Below are 13042 nucleotides of genomic sequence, written 5' to 3' on the forward strand. Positions count from 1 at the left end.
TCCCACACAAACGTGCTCTAGACTGGCAGCCACTCTCTGGGGTCCCTTTAAGCTGAAGGCCAAGGCCAAATGAGCCAACTGGCCCACTCACCTCATCGGTACTGCCTCCATGTGTGTCAGCGTTTCCTCACGGCCTGGGTATTTGTACTCAAGGTGATATTGAACTTGAAGTGTTTAAATAGCAATACCTTGGGTCAGAGACAAAGATTAATCAATGATTGTGTCCATAATTCTTCCAATGAAGGAACCATTTATATTCAAACTCCAAGCAAGAAGAAATTGTTCCTATGAGGTAGGGCTTTTAAAATGCCCCTGCTCTGGCCACAGTGCCCTGAGAGCCGGGTGGCACCCGGAGAATGTGGTTGCAGACAGACGCCCAGGTTAGAGAGACCAAGAGCTGCAGTCACGCAGTCACAGCTGTATTAGAGACCAAAGCCTTCCCCAGGAGGAAGTTGATGAGGACTCAGTATTTAAACACAGCACTTTGAAAAAGAACTGAATCCATTATCGAAGATCCTGAAGAAAGAAGCTGACATCCCAGCACAGACCTAATAATAAAACCTCATGGATGTTCACCAGCTCTCCGGAGTAGGTGTGAACAGATAGATTTCCCTTGCCCCATCCATTAAGGGTCACCACCAGCTCATTTCCTTTTTTTTTTTTTTTAATTTTATTTATTCATTTTTCTAATTTATGTTGTTTTTATTTTTTAGTTACAGTCAATAAACAACATATTAGTTTCAGATGTACAATATAGTGATTAGACATTCATATAACTTATGAAGTGATCACCCCAGTAAGTCTAGTGCCCATCTGACACCATACAGAATTATAATATTATTGACTATATTCTCTATGCTGCACTTGACATCCCCATGACTGTCTTTATAACTGGCAATCTGCACATCTTAATAAGGAGAAACTGAAGGTTGAGAGCTGAACCCATTATAAAATGTGCTTATTACCAAGTGTGGGTTCTATCATTCCCAAAAACAAACAAAAAATCTTTTCCTTCAGAATGAAAGAAAACCACTCTAACTTTTAACTGTAGGTATGTTTGGGCTGGGTAGAATCCTTACTGTGTCTCTAATTTTAACTGTGGATGATAAAAAGGAGAAGATGCCCAACCTAAGCAGCTATTAATACTTTTTTGTGTCACTAGAATATACATGTGAGCCAAGAGCAATATGAAAGTAAAATCTCTTTCAAAGTAGAAAATAGACTGCTTGTCTTTAAAAAGCAAGAGTCAAGCACAGTAATTATTATTTTTAAAAATATATTTTTATTGATTTCAGAGAGGAATAGAGAGGGAAAGAGAGTAGAAATATCAATGATGAGAATCATTGATCGGCTGCTTCCTGCACACCCCATACTGGGGATCAATCCAGCAACCTGGGTATGTACCCTTGGCTGGAATTGAACCTGAGACCTTTCAGTCTGCAGGCCAACCCGCTACCCATGGAGCCAAACTGGCTAGGGCTAGCACAGTAATTATTAATGCTTTATTGATAGTTATTAGTCCCCCCCAATCTCAAAAAAGTTGAACCTATACTACCTATGTTCTTGGAAGAACATGAAATGTGGCCTCCAGTGACAATAGTGAAAGGAAAGAATAAATTTGGGAAATTCTCTGCATAGTTCATCATAGAGATTAATCAACCCAAAGCCTTCAAATGTTAAAGACAATTTCTGAAGGTTTAAGAGCTGTTCTTCAAAAAGCTATTTCTTTCATATGAACTATGTGAAGATCATTTTAAAGTTTTAAAGTCACACAATATGTAGAACACAAGAAAGGTTGTAGCGTTTAGAGAAAAAGCCCAGATGTTTGGCCTCTGTTACTGACTTCAGATGTTGGTGGGTCAGGAGCCAGTCACAGGAGGGACCCTAGGAGCAATGCTGCCCTTGTAGGCCCCTAAGGATAGAGCGGCTCCTGACGTACTGGCTTCCCCTGCAGGCGGGGCTGTTCCTGGAGTTCCTCCCTTGAGGTAGGCAGGAATGTGGGTGTCATGTTGCCCTATGAGCAGCACTGGGATGGTTTCCTCAAAGCAGTTCAATTTCCATCCCCATGCCCTTCCTTTACTAAAACTCGACAAACCATGAGAACCTATCGGGAACAAAGCGTGGCGCCATCGTACCTTCCACTTTACTAATTATCTGCTTTTTTCTTTCACTTGGTCTCCTTCTAGTTACTGGGCCATCGCCTCCAATTCCAGAAGCCAATGCCTGTTTTATTTTTCCAATCTAAAGATGAGTAAGGAGTTTATTTTCTCTTGTCCAATGCCCACGATGAACTTTCTCAACTCATCCTCCGAAAGGAAAAGAAGTTGTTGGCCGAGAACCATTGTAAGTTTATGCACATCTTACCAACAGCATGCACATACACAGGCGCGGTGTCCTTTCTTCTCTCAGGAACACTATGCTCCACGGCTGTGCGTTAAGTGATGTAAAGGCCGTGATGGTTATCATCTCTGTTTCATTGATAGTGCAGAGGGAGAAAAGCACCCCAAATGGGCATATTGCAATTTAGAAGAATCTCTGGGTACTTTTAAAGCATTGGACCACAAAGCACATTTTTTAAAAATATATTTTATTGATTTTTTACAGAGAGGAAGGGAGAGAGATAGAGAGCTAGAAACGTTGATGAGAGAGAAACATCGACCAGCTGCCTCCTGCACACCCCCCACTGGGGATGTGCCCGCAACTAACGTACATGCTCCTGACTGGAATCAAACCTGGGACCATTCAGTCCACAGACTGACGCTCTACCGCTGAGCCAAACCGGTTTCGGCACACAAAGCACATTTTTAAAAGTGTCACCAATGACAGCATATTGGTCGTCGTTTCTTGGAAAACAGTCATGTAGGCCTAGGAATCGTTTCTGCTTCTTAGATGCCTATTTGTTTCCCACCTTCAGGATGCACTCTGATTATCTAAGATAAGTCACCTGACATGAAGTGAATGTCGGAAAGGGATGAAGAAGGCAAGTTTAATGGTTTAAAAATGTCGATCATTCTTACTTGTCTCCTGGACCTGCCAGCCTCTGCTGTGCAACTTTTGGACCCTCTGTGCCTCAGCTTCCCCAACTGTAAAACTGGGATAATAATAGAGCCTAACTGCAAGTTGTGAGGTATAATGGGTTACCATTTGCTAAGCGTTTAGAGCACTGTCTGGCACGTAAGCGCTCGCTACGTGTCCCCATCTGTATTCATATTCTAGCCTATATGTGAGCAGTCTGGGCTGGGCCTTTGGAAGGAGAATAATCAACACCACCATCGCACATTCTTGGAAAGAGTGTGTTGTGAATCAGCCAACTGACACACAAGCTTCCCCTCCCACATTTCCCATGATAGCTCCTCCTCCCTTCCCCAGGCTCAGTATCTTTCCCTCATCTACCTTAAAACCACAGATAACTTACTGCTTCCAGGGGAATTCATGTTTTCACAAGGACCGCGTAAGTGAAAAGGTGCGACCTGGTGGAACTGCAGGAGGTGAGGGTGAAAGGATGCTTCTAAAACCCTCAGACACACCCCAGAGGTGGTTACTTTATCCATCTACCTGTGAAGCTGACTCTGGCAGAGGGAGGCGCTTGCACTTGGCTAATTGAGGTACTGCCCTCCAAATCTTGCAATCTAAAAGAGAGAACTTTGATCCAGAGTGATAATAAACAGGTTACCTAAGTAATCCAAGCCCGGTGATGTGGACTAACTCCCTGTCTCAGGTATTGGCATGGAGGTGCAGGGCACACTCAGGTGGAACAAGACCTGGTGTTTGGCTTCAATAACGTCACAGTTTATTGGAAGGGACGGAACGCAGCAGACGGTGATAAGGGAATGTTTGCGAGTAAAGGGGAAAGAGGTGTGTTGACAGAAGACAGACCGAGCAGTTTAGAGAACAGAAACTTGAAAGCATTGGAGGTCTTTTGAAAGGGAGGCTTGGGTATGAACTGGAAAGGGATGTAGCCCAGCCCTTTCCCGCTGGATGATTAGTGCCCAGCACAGGGATCTTCACTGGAGAGAAATGGGAGCCTGAGTACCAATGACTTATTCTCATCCACTTGACATCATCTTCAGATTTTCATTTACTTTTTCCCTTCCACATCAGACACCCCTAATTCTTGGGTGGTCTGCCACTCCACTTCCTGCCAAGTCCCACTACTTTACTCTAGGTGGAGGGCTGAGGGTACTGGATCCTATTTCAAAAGGAGAGGGGAAATTGAAACCAGAAAGGCTTTGGGATGAACTTTAAGAGATTTTTTTCTCCAGCACAGGTTCCCCAAGGCTGGTATCTTAAGTTGAAAGCTTTTGTGTGTGTGTGTGTGTGTGTGTGTGTGTGTGTGTGTGTGAGAGAGAGAGAGAGAGAGAGTCAACCCTTCAAAATGGAAGTCCTTTTATAATTGGATCTGCTTATGCAAACATAGCCCATTGATGTCATCAAATAGGGTCCAGATGCAAACAACCCACTCAAGTATAACTCGGAATAGCTCCCAGGAGCTCAAGCAAACTATCTCTCTCCTTACCACCCTTTTACCTCATAAGAAATCCTTCCATTTGGAAATGAGCAACAGGAAAAGCAACAACAACAAAAAAAGGACTATTACTGTGTCTCAAATGGTCTTAAAATGACAGCAGTAACTAGTAAGAGTTGCTGGGATCACACAAAATTGCCATGCAAACAACTAAAGTAATTTCAGAGTTATGTGGGATTAGGCATGCATCCTTAAGAAAGGTTAGGCACCCCCATTTAATGAAAGATAAATCAATCACAACAGGAAGGCAGATTCCAAACGGAGGTCACTAAGTCAGTGACTCACAGCCGGGCGCCCACAGAAGACTGGGTTCACTGCAATTTGTTTAACAGAGCATCACATCCCCTGGGGCCTGGGTGTTTTAACTGTTCTGGATAGACAGCTACCAGTTGTTGGGTGAGGCCTAATACAGGGAACCCTAGAATGGTAATGGTGCTGCCATTTTCTGCACAAAAGAAAGTTTCAGTTGAGTAAAAGGAGGTAGGTAACACACAGCAAGTCCTAGACCTCAGAGCTGACTACCACCGCGGCCTGATTTTCCCAGAATGCCATTGTCTTTGTGAGTACCTGTTTGGTCAAGAGGCCAAAGTCTTCACTAGTGTAGTGGGTCAGATTTTCTACTTTCAGAATAATTCTTAATTTTTAAAGGTCTTTTGTGTGTGTGTGTGTGTGTGTGTGTGAGGAGGGGAGGGGGAAAGGAGCGGGCAGGCTCCAGGACTGCTATGGACTATGTGAACCTTCATAGGTAGCTGTGAAAATGATGAAAAGTTTGGGGGGTGGGGATGTGTGTGAGAGAGATAAAGAACATAAAACAGTACTTTAAGTTAGGAAAACCAAAGACTAGAAAAGTAGTAAAGTTGTTTTACTCAATCTTCCTGAGTTAACTCTTAGACAGAACTAGACACTAACCAAGCAATCCCCAGAAGGTGCCCAGTGAATGTTGGTAGAATGAATGTTGACTAAAACCCTAAAGCTTCTCCTGTGAGATTCTCCTTCAGGTTTATCAACAGGAAGTTCTTTCTAAGGTCAACCCCCAAATCCCATCTCCAGCAACTTCAGCTCATTCTCTCCCTTCCTGTTCTGAGGAGACCCAGGAGAGACACTGACAGTGCGATTCTTCCATCTCTATTAAATTTGTACATCTTAAACTTGCCTTCACCCTTCCATTTTTGTGGGCTAAATGTCAAGTTTGTAAGCTTTTCCTTCAAAAATGTCACAAACACTTCCATGTTCCAAACTTGCAAATCACAACTGTTGAGAAATAACTTCCATATTACCATATGGACATAGCCACACTGAGATAAATAATGTGCTTTGTTCATAAGGATGCTGCTCCTGTTGAAATCCCTGCACCCCGGGCAGTTGGTGGCAGCACTGTAGGCTTCTATCTTCTCTCTCGAGCCTGGAAGGAGGTGATAGCTGATGAGCTAGACTAATGAGCTGCAGGTTTGCACTGATTAAATGCCCATTTGGGGGTGGGGGTGGAGGAGGATGGCTGACAGGAGCAGGAGAAAGCTGCGAGGAAGCTGGTAGCAATTTCCCCAATCTACATCTACCAGTGAGCTTTGTGTGCTTAGAGCTATTATTAACAAAACAATGGCTGGAAAATGTACCAGGGAGAAAAATTAAGAAATGACAGACTTGTTTTTTAAAAGTAAGAGAAAAGCTTGTTTGTTAAGTTTCTCCAAGCAGAAAGCTTCACGTTAGCAAGGAGATACATCATCCATCCAGGGTGCCCGGGTCAGGAGAGTGAATAGGTAGTATGAGCTCTGGTTACCTTCGAGCAGGCTCTGATCGCAGGGGCTACTGCTCAGGTGGGAACATTGGCTCAGGGCTCTCCGAGGGAGGATAAGCAGAGTACGTGCCTCAAAATCCTAAAGCTCCCTGTGAACCAGGGTATAGATGCTGATGGGGTGGGGGGGAGGCACAGGCATGTGGTGGTGAAGGAGAGAGTTGTCATTTTTAAAGAGTAACAGAAAAATCTCTGGCGAGGGCTCTACTGTCCAACACATGTGGCTACTGAGCCCTGGCAATGTGGCTGGTCCGACTGAGACGCGCTGTAAGTGTAAAATACGCACCAAAAGCCATAGCCGGTTTGGCTCAGTGGATAGAGCGTCAGCCTGCAGACTGAAGGGTCCCAGGTTCGATTCCGGTCAAGGGCATGTACCTTGGTTGTGGGCACATCCCCAGGAGGGTGTGTGCAGGAGGCAGCTGATCGGTGTTTCTAACTCTCTATCCATCTCCCTTCCTTTCTGTTAAAAAAAAAAAAAAATCAATAAAATATATGTTTAAAAAAAATACGCACCAAAGGCTACAGAGTTAGTATTAAAAAAATGCAGACATTATTAATCATTGTTAAGATCAACTACATGTTGAAATGATACTATTTTGAATGAATTGGGCTAAACAAAATAAATGCTACAACATAGGTGTACCTTGAAAACACTATGCTGAGTGAAAGAAGCCAGACACAGAAGGCCACAGGTTGCATGATTCCACTTATACAAAATAGCCAAGAGGCAGAGCCTAGAGACAGAAGGTGGATGAGTTGCTTAGGGGGTTGGGGAGGGAAACGGGAAGTGAGTGCTAATGGGTATGGCGTTTCTTTATGGGCTGATGAAAATGTTCTAAAATTGATTGTGGTACCGGTTACACAACTCTGTGAGTATACTCCATTGTACATTTTATTTATTTATTTTGAAATATATTTTTATTGATTTCAGAGAGGAAGAGAGAGGGAGAGAGAGAGAGAGAGATAGAAACATCAATGATGAAAGAGAATCATTGATCAGCTGCCTCGTGCAGACCCCCTACTGGGGATCAAGCCTGCAACTCAGGCATGTGCCCTGATCAGGAATAGAACCCTGACCTCCTGGTTCATAGGTCAATGTTCACTACTGAGCCATGCCAGGTGGGTTCAACTGTACACTTTAAATGGGTGAATTACATATTAATAAAGCTGTTTAAAACAAATACATCTGAATACAAAATAATTTAATCTGTTTATTTTAAACTTGTAGAAATGTGGCTACTAGAAGATTTTATATTACCTAAGTGGCTCCCACTATATTCTGTTGGTGTGCTGGGCTAAGGGGACTGAGAATGAGGGTAAAACTCCAGGGCTGGGACAGGCCTCTGCACCAAGCACCAGCTCATGGGCCTGATGACAGACCCGTATTTATGGCTTCTAGATACACTGGGACTCTGTCTTTGGTCATCTTTCCAGAAGACTCTTACCAGCCCAGCCACGGGCAGAGCAGACCTGCCTTTCACAGCAGCTGTCCCAGCTGCCTCCAATCCTGACCTGCTACCTCTGGGGCTAAGAGGATCCACATCTTGACTCACTTGTAACACTTTTGTATACCTGAAATCCATGCTTGGTAAGCTGCAGCAGGCAGACCAGGGCTTGTCCTAGGGTAGTGGTTGGCAAACTCATTAGTCAACAGAGCCAAATATCAACAGTACAACGATTGAAATGTCTTTTGAGAGCCAAATTTTTTAAAGTTAAACTTCTTCTAATGCCACTTCTTCAAAATAGACTCGCCCAGGCCATGGTATTTTGTGGAAGAGCCACACTCAAGGGGCCAAAGAGCCACATGTGTCTCTCGCGCCTCAGTCTGCCGACCACGATCCTAGGGAATGAAAACTTCTGGCCAAGGGCGCTTGTCTGGTCTGTTTATGAAATACCATAAACAAACCCTAGTGTTAATTAGAGGCTTTGTGGGATGCAGCCCAAAGCGATGCCTAGGGTGCCTTCTGGACATCTTCTCCTCAACCCAGGTTTCTTTCCAATTCAGTTCCCTTCCCAAAAAAGCCCAACAGTTTTTGAAAGGACTCAGCTCAGTGGAAGTTGGATAAAGCAGCTAGCTATACATGGGCCTCCCAAAAGACAGGATTCCATGCCTTGTCTCTGGGCATGGAAAGATGATTGGACTGAGGGTGAACTGAGGTGAATTAACCAGATGAATTGTAACCTCGAAGACCTGGATGAGGGGAGGGAAAAGCAAACACACTGTGGTTGCCAGTGGTTCAGTTTTAGGCATGCAGTCTGAGTATTTGACACCATTCTGTGTCTTGTCTGAGTTATGTCCTGATATTTGCTCGCACTGCAGTAAACTATTAGTTTTTCTCATGACTGTGTATTAGGTCTCAATGGATAGGGTGGGTGGCAAGCAAAGAAATGGAGTAGGCGAAGTTCATGAATCTAGAGGTATTATCTGGGCAAAGTAAGCACTCCTGCCTTCTTGCCCTGATGAAGCAACAATAGACAGTTAACTGTGTTCAATGTAGGCACAGGAGACACAGGTAAGTACATCTTCTGTATAACTAGTAGCTCCTGATGGGTAAAGATTATATAAATTATTCATGCCCGAATCTCCACTTTAGGGCCTAGCACATGGTATATACTCAAGGAATATTTGTAGCATGGATGGGTGGGTGGGTGGGTGGATGGATGAATGGATGGGTGGGTGGATGGATGGATGGGTGGAGGGAAGAATATGACACCTCCCCCCAAAAGAAAGGAATATGACCCAGTAGATAATTAACATTCGTGTTATGTAATGATTTGGTATTTTGGGTGGTAGATTATGAGGAGGAAGGATGTGAAAGAATTCATTTATGTGATAGGGAAATAAATTCTGAAAGTGGTAAAATAAAACAAATATGACAGCATTTTTAATTTTGTCATTGATCTAGCTTTTTCCAAACAGTGCTTAGATGTGTTGAATAAGACCGAGGGTGGAAAGGGGAAACACATGCCTAGAGTTACAGCTCATGGGCCTCTCTCTCTCTGGATCTTGTAAAATGCAAACCACTTAGGAGTGGGCGAATGACTTAATGATGATGTTGTCAGGGCCCTCGGAATAAATATTTCCTTTTCCAGACCCACTGCTGGTACTACACGGTGCAGCTGGCATATCATTAAGAGGCTGCGATCTCCTCATTCTTACCTTCTGAGTCAGGCAGCACAAGATGGTGAAAAACTTCCTCAAAGAGCATTTGGATCATTCATCCCTTTTCCCTGCAAAGCGAGGCAGTCCTTTTTGACCGAGCGTCTTGTCCTGTAGGTGAGTTGACTTTGTGTTTGGCAGTTAGCAATCTATAGTTTAAGTCAAGGTATGTAAGAGTTAGAGTACAGAAAGAATTTCTATCTCCTGATGGTTCTAAGATAGAGCCCAAAATGCCCATCTGGAATATTAGAGGGCCGGGAACTTTAAAGAAAGCAAAACCATGTGTTATTTTCAGATTGAACTTAGAGGGCTCAGAATTCTGTGAAAATCTCTTCTGTGGGCCCATGACACGCCAGTAATGGAGGTGGATGGGACCCTGGCGGGTGAGCTACTAAAGCCGGGTTCTTTTAAGAAAACTTTCTGTGATATCATGACAGGGATGTGCAGGTGCAGCTGGGTGGGAGCCCTTGGGATGGGTCCAAATCCCTGGCACCCATGTTCCCCGACTCCAGTCACTTCTGCTCATGAACTTAGGCTCTGACTCACAAGCAGCCAGCAGCAGCTGAGAGGAAATGATGTGGCAACTGAGTCCGAAGACGATGGTTAAACGTTGGAAACAGAAGAGAAAATTCATTTAAAAACCTGCCATTGTGTTTTACAAAAGGCCGTGGAAGATTTCAAAAGCATGCTTAGCATGCCGAGTATTTTCCCTTCTGTGTCTTTAGAGACTGGCTCTGAGAGTGATTTTTTTGTTTTGTTTGTTTTGTTTACTTAACATTAAATCAAAAGAGATTTGGACCCCGCCAGCCTTTGAACAACAGCTTCTGCTGCGCTGCCTCCGTGCATTTAGTTCTGGGAGAGAAACTTCACCCATATGGAGAATTTGATGTCTGTAATATGTACTAAAAGATCAGCTGGTCTAACTTTACAGCGCTAATAAAAGGGAAGAATTTTCCTGTGCTCAGGTCTTTTATGAATTATAAATAACCATTCACTTTGGAAGATTGCACATCGTAAAATTTTTTTTCACAAATATGCACAAATCCACTTTAAAAATCCAAGGAAAAGGATGCTCGGAAGTCTCAGATGTACTCAGTTTTTATTTTGTGGGGGAAACATTTTCTTTTACCATATGGATGCTTTTAAGGGGGCCTTCAGCTGAGGCTTCATAATGACACCCCAGTGGCTAAATAAGGGATTTCTTTCCTTCTAACATTATTTCTCTGTTATTAAAGGTGGAAAAACCTTCCACAAATAGCATACTATTAGAGTGCTTCAGGGGGTATCCTGGGAATCAAGGTTATGTGTCTACTCCAGAAATACTGTCTGTAATTATCATTCCTCCGTGGTTCTGAGGATGATGCAGCGTTGGTGTTTTCATTAATTTCTTGATTCTACAAGTCTGGCGTGCCTGCCTGCTCTTGATATTCAATATTTTACAGTAGGAGGCTTTTGTGTTTTAAGGGTCACCAGTCTCTCCCCCTCCCTTCGTCTCATAATAACCATTTCCTGCCTTCTTTTGTTTGCTAAAATAAAAAGGTATGAAAGACTAGACATGAAAAAAAAAAGAAGTCAGATATGAGATTCTCCCAAATCCAAGCCTTCATCTTTCCCATTTATAATCTAATATGAATATTAAAAAGGACATTCAGATCTAACAACTGAGAAGGGTCCACAGGCCAGACTATCACATTGCTTTTCCTTTGGTACTTTATTTTGAGTGTTTCCAACTATACACAAAGTTAAAAGAATCTCAGTGAACAAACATCTTGTAGATTCTATCTTTAACATTTTACTATTCTTGTTGTATCACATATTATATCTACACATCCCACCTTCATTAATCCATCTTTTTTTCATGCCTTTAAAAGTAAATTGTAGGCATCAATTTACTTCAGTTCAATACTTTCTTTTTGTGTGAAATTTATATACAGTGAAATATAAAAACTTTGGTGTATATTTTCTGAGTTTACCTGTGTATGTGAATGCCTATAAAGAAATAGAAAATTGCTAAAATCGATTTGGCTCAGTGGATAGAGCATCGGTCTGCGAACTAAAAGGTCCCAGGTTCGATTCCGGTCAAGGGCATGTGCATTGGTTGCGGGCACATCCCCAGTAGGGGGTGTGCAGGAGGCAGCTGGTCGATGTTTCTCTCTCATGGATGTTTCTAGCTCTCTATCCCTCTCCCTTCCTCCCTGTAAAAAATCCATAAAATATATTTTTATAAAAGAAATAGAATATTACCATCACCCCAGAAAGTTCCCCCATGCCACTTTCCTGTCAATTATTGGCCCTCCTCTTTCCAGAGGCAACCACTGTGTTGTTGTTGTTGTTGTTGTTTTAAAACAGATTCGTTTTGCCTATTTTGAATTTCATGTAAATGGAATCAAATAGAAATAACTCTTTTATATAAGATTTCTTTCATGCTGCATACAGTTTTTGAGGGGTAGTAATGTTAGTGTGTGATAGTAGTTCATGCCTTGTATTGCTGAATAGTACTCCATTGCATGACTAAGTCACAGTTTCATAGAGTTACCTGTGCATGGCCACCTGGGCTGTATCCATTTTCTGGCTATTATGAATAAAGCTGTTGGGAACATTGGTAGACAAGTCTTTTTATAGACATACTAGGGGCCCAGTGCATGAATGTGTGCACCTTGAAAGGACCTGTGGGCTTTTCAAGGTGCACACGTTTTTCCAGTGGTGGGCACAGGGGTGGGTCTTAGCTCATCCTCCTCACCCTCCTGCCTCTCCCACTATGGCCCCCTGTCCCCTGTCTGCTGGCAGCCCCTGCTCCCTCAGCCACTGCTTCCTACCCGCTGACAACACTGGCCCTGCTCACACCCACTGATGGCACAGAGCGATTAGGCCAGCGCCAGCAGCGGACCCAAGTGGGGCCAATGCCATCAGCTGATGCGGGCAGCAGCTGCCAGCTTGAATTGGCCCTCAGGAGCAGGGGGAGGTGGAGAAGCCCTCAAGGATGGTCAGGGCTGGCAGTCACCACTTGCACCCAAAGACGGTGCCAAGTGATCAGGGCCAGCGCCGGGTGCCGGCAGCAGGTGCAAGTGGTAGGCAGAATCACAGTGTGTGGGAGCCAAGGATTTTCAGTAACCAGCAGAGGCTTGCACCAATTACAGCGACCAGTGCCCCACCTTGGTCTGGCGCCCTGCTTACCTGCTCCACCATCGCGCTGTTGCCAACACCCGCCATGTTCTGCGTGCACTCCCTGGTGGTCAGTGCACGTCATGTTGGCTGGTTGTTCCGCCATTCGTGTTAGCCTTTTATTATATAGAATATTTTCATTTCCCTTGGGAAATGGCCTACTGTGTCATTGCTAATCACAGGCTAGATGTGTGTTTAGTTTGTAAAGAAACTGCTATTCCTGTTTCTAAAGTGGGCACTCTATTTCATATTCCTACCAACAATGTGTAAGAGTTCCAGTAGCTCCACATCCTTGATGACATTGTAGTTGTCAGCCCTTTTATTTTAAGCCATCCTGATGGAGTGATATCTCATTGTGGTTTTAATTTGCATTTTTCTAGTGACTAAGGACATTGGACATGTT

The sequence above is a fragment of the Pipistrellus hanaki genome (assembly GCF_964339955.1).
Source record: "Pipistrellus hanaki genome assembly, chromosome: 4".
Classification (NCBI taxonomy): domain Eukaryota; kingdom Metazoa; phylum Chordata; class Mammalia; order Chiroptera; family Vespertilionidae; genus Pipistrellus; species Pipistrellus hanaki.